General features: G+C 34.5%; 1 long non-coding RNA gene across 3 annotated transcripts in view; it reads left to right on the forward strand.

Moving 5' to 3' along the window:
- Positions 1–2,377: 2,377 nt before the first annotated feature.
- The window catches only part of LOC124888000, a 55,296-nt gene continuing 52,955 nt past the window's right edge, over positions 2,378–4,718 (forward strand). The window contains exons 1-2 of one of the 3 annotated variants that reach the window (XR_007045811.1): positions 2,378–2,590; positions 2,667–2,752. This is a non-coding gene — a long non-coding RNA (uncharacterized LOC124888000). The remainder of the gene's footprint in view (positions 2,591–2,666; positions 2,753–4,718) is intronic. The other 2 variants (XR_007045810.1, XR_007045809.1) reach the window with 2 other exon arrangements.

Raw genomic sequence — 4,718 nt, forward strand, 5'->3', positions numbered from 1 at the left:
TTCATTATTTAATTTTAGGGGCTGTTTCGTCAATTCTCAAAATCACTAACCATCCTAAACATGAGATTTATACCCTAAATAACATAATATCGCATTATTCACTCAGTTTTCTCAAGATTTAAAACGTTCTCTCTCAAGAGGTAAAAACCCTAGCTTCAAGAATCAGGGTCAATCTCAAGAAATCCTCCAAGAACCTTCAAGAACTCTTCTTCTCAGGTATTTTAGGTATCCATTCATGGTTTTCTTTCACCTATGATGTCCAAGAACCCCTTTTAAACATAAAAGATCTCAGATTCATTATTTGCATATTTGAATTAGATTGAATTCATGTTCATGATATTAGTTGGGTTTCAATCCATGATTTAATTATATGTTTCATGAAAATTGAATAGCATGTGTGATGAATATGTGATTATCTTGATAAACCCTTGAATTTACAAATTAATTAATGTATCTTAATGTTCATGTATTGTCCATAATCATAAAAATAATCCATTCTCCCCAAGTGTTTGCTAAATAGCCTATGTGAAATAAATAGTGGAATCCTGACATGTTATTATGTGGTCCCAATCATGTACAAGCTTATGCACTACAAGTGTTTGGTGAAATGCTTATGTGAATTGACTAGTAAAAGCATGACATGTTATTATGTGATCCCATTCATGTACAAGTTCATGTATATCAAGTATTTGACAAATGTCTAAATGAGTGCATTGTTAGCAAGCAAGTATTGTTATACCTTTATGATTATGTTATATCATTGTTTTTTTGCTATCGAGTCCTGGGGTATTTAATACCTAATAATCTAGATGTTTACCTTGAGCCAGTGTCAGTTACATAATAGTATCAGTTATGTCATGATCAATAAAATTTAGTCAACTACAAAACTTAGTAGAATTCAATCAGTTATAGAACTTAGGAAAACTCAAAAAACTTAGTATCAGTCCAGTCCAGTTTCGTATACTCAGTATTATGTCTTTCAGTTGGGAGTAGGATTTAGCACCGAGTGAGTGTAGGGATGACGAAATCGCTGTCTGAGAGACAGAGTCATTTGTAGTAGTCCTTGTACTACAGAACTACATAGCCAGTGCATGATGAGGAGTCACCCGTCAGACTAGGCTTCACTACCTCCCAGGGGTCACCCATAAGATTAGGCTTGGCTCCTCCCAGGTGTCACTCATTAGTTAGGCTTGGCATCCTGGTTTTCCAGTGTTAATACCCCTGGCACGATATTAGCACCCTACCAACTGGGTTACAGGATGGACCCTTATCCACTTAGATTTGGGGCATGTTGGTTAGATGATTACCTCCTATAGTTAGTTTGAGTCTCAGTTTAGAATTTAGTTTGGTTCTATAGAATCAGGACTGTCAGACATAGTCACTCAGTATCAGTAATTCAGTTATAAGTAAATTCAGATACCAGTTACTTAGTTATCAGAACTCAGTACATAGCTTCAAAAAAGCTCAGTTATAGTATATATATATAAATAGTATTACATACTCAGTATTTACAGTAACTTCAGTTATCCATGTGCTCTCAAATTTAGTTACTCTATATCATTTAGTCAGTTACTGTTCATGCATATAAAACTTTGCATTCAGCCTTACCAAATCTTGCATACCAATACATTCCATATATTGGCACATACTGTTTATTTGTGCTATGATGTCTTATATTATAGGTTTCGACACTTAGGTTCCCAATCGCGCTTTAGCAGATCCAGTCAACAGTCATAGATTTAGTAGTGAGTCCTTATCTATCGAGGATGTGCTTTAATTTTAGTATTTTAGTTTATCAGTAGTTTAGTAGGTTAAGTTAGTTGGGGGCTTATCCCATCAACTCCATATTCAGACAGTTCTAGTAGAGGCTTTCATACTAGACCAGTTTAGACAGTGTTTAGTTTTTAAAGGTTTCTACCAGATGTTATTATTTATGAGTATTCAGATTTTAAACCTTAAGGCAATTCAACTTAATTTCATATTTATTTTAGTATTATTATTCAATGCTCACAGCAGATATCAGTCATAGGTTAGCTTGTGGTCCCTAAGGACTATAAGCACTATGAGACGCCCAGGGTGTATTTTTGGGGCATTACATTCATGAATGGTTTTCATGGCATAATGGTGATATGGTTTTTGGTTTTAGATTATATGTTGGGGGTTTCTATTATTATTGGTTGTTTTATGTTTTCCCATTTTTTACTTATGGTTTTCATATTATAATGGTGGTTTGAATATGTTTTTTTTGGTTTAAATTTTGGGATTTTATTAATTAATAGAAAAAAATACAAGAAATAGTTTTTACAAATCGTCCCTACACATTAACTTAATGCCAAAAGTAATACTGAGAAAACAAAAACAAGATAGGCCCATTCCTAATCGATCCAAATCACTGACCCGACCTGTCTTGTTCATTACATACACCCTTAAACATTAGGTTTTGTTTCCTAATCTCATCTGCCGCTTGAGCTCCAGCTAAAAATGTTTCCAACTCCACTGATGAACCTGAGCTTCCTTTTGAAGATGTTGTGGATCATTAATTCTTTCCCATGGCCATGTAGTAAACTAGATCGTATATCAGCTATTAGAAGTAAGTAGTCCTCTCCCTTTTCCATTAGTCCAACCACCATTTTCAACTCTTTAGTAATCGATTTCTGTTTTCCCAGCTGTGTCCTCCGATTGTTGGGAATATCCAAAGTTTTTTGGTGCTTGATTGAAGGGTTTTGACCCCTAAAAGTGCATAAACATATAGGTAAACCTCTTTCTTTTCCTTTTCTTTTCATCCATGTTCTTCGTTTCAAGATATGAGTATTATACTGGTTTCTATAGCCCTTGATGAGAGAGAAATAATAAGAAGATTAGGTCCATATATGGTTGTTCTAGGTGTATCTCTTCAGGTGTTTCTTTTGAAGATCTGATAAAACCCTCTCTTTACACTGCGAGTCTTTTTTGCTGGCTGTAATAGAATAGGCTACATGAATTTGTACATCTTTTGTGACTGTATTTTTGTACATATTGTTATGCTCACTTAATGTTTTAGCCTGAACATCCCTCTTACCCATTGAATGGTGAAATCCTTATGTAAGGACACTGTAGTTTGTCACTGTTTAATATTCCTTTTCCTTTGGTCTGTAGTTGTGGAAATCTTGTAAATATGAACTCTCTTTTATCAATCGCATGATTTGCTAGATGTTTTGCTAATTGGTTACCCTCCCTCAGTATATGTTGTGCCTATATGTGCTTATTGCTTATTAATCTGCATATCTTCTCAACATAATTTTTTAGATACCATAGACATGCCCACTCTTTATTGATTATCTTCTGCACAAGTAGTAAGTCTGTTTGAAATATTATTCTATCATAACTTGAAATACTGCAATGCCTTACTTCTTGTAAGATGGCTAATATTTCTTCCTCCACATTAGGTGTATCCTCAATTTTAGCTCCTTGGGCATAGATTAGATCTCCCTTAGTATCTCTTAGGCAAAATACATAACGAATCACCCCTGGGTTGCCTCTAGATGCTCCACCAGTGTAGTATTTCAACCAACCCTCTTCAGTAAATCTCTATAGTATTATAGTGATCTTCATTCTGGTTTTACTCTACTCTAATGCTGTCACAATATCTAGCCAGGATATAGGATATTTTTGAGCCGGTCTTCTCACTTTTATTAACATACCAATGCTCCAATTAACATTGTATATTAATTTATGCATTGAAATAACTCTTCCTTCATGCTTAATAGAATTCCTTCTTTTCCACAATTCCCATATAATCATGCTTGGGACTGCCATATAATATGCTTGTGTTCCTTTTTTACTCTGCACATTTTACCAAGGAAGTATGGCTTTCCTGACACTCACTCCATTTACTGCAATACCTTTAAAATAAGCAAAATTGGACCCAGTTCTATTAGTATGTGAAGACTTTAGAAACATATGTGCAATAGTTTCTTGCTCTAGATTAGTGCAACAGCAATACCTAGTAGGACCCTACATACCCTATCTCCTTAAATATTCATCTAATGGAACCTTTCCTTTCCAAATCCTCCACATTAGAAATGCCATTTTGAAAGGTAATCATTTTATCCAAATGCAGTTAAATATATTGCTCTTTGATTCTCTCTGTCTGACATACTGCCACGCTAACCTTACAGTAAATTCCCCTGTAGATTCCAACATACAAATAGGTTTATCAGCTCCCTTACTTCTTCTTGAAGACTATATTTTGCTAATGATCATATCATTGACATCATGACTCACCACCTAATCTATCAAGTGTTCATTCCAGCCAATATCACTCACTAGGTATTTTACTTTCTGAAATCTGGGATCCCATTCTCTACTCTGATTAGATATGGCATTAAATTTCCATATCTAATCCAATTATCAAACCATAAACTAGCTTCTCCATCTTTGATCTTCCATAAAATCTGATATTCTATCAAGTTCCTTGCCTGAAGCATTTTCTTACAAACCTATGATCCATTTCCTGTCTTCCACATCGCTTCATTAGGATGATTGTTCCTACAATACCTATTATTCATATAATTGCTCCATATCAAACAGGGCCACTGACGCATCTTGAATCCTAATCCACCTTCATCTTTAGCTAGGCATAAAGAATTCCATCTAACCCAATGCCTACTTTTTCCAACTATATGAATACTCCAAAAAAATTGAGCAAACATCTTTTGAATAGCATTCATAAAATTTAA

The sequence above is a fragment of the Capsicum annuum genome, chromosome 10 (genome assembly GCF_002878395.1).
Source record: "Capsicum annuum cultivar UCD-10X-F1 chromosome 10, UCD10Xv1.1, whole genome shotgun sequence".
NCBI classification, from domain to species: Eukaryota; Viridiplantae; Streptophyta; class Magnoliopsida; order Solanales; family Solanaceae; genus Capsicum; species Capsicum annuum.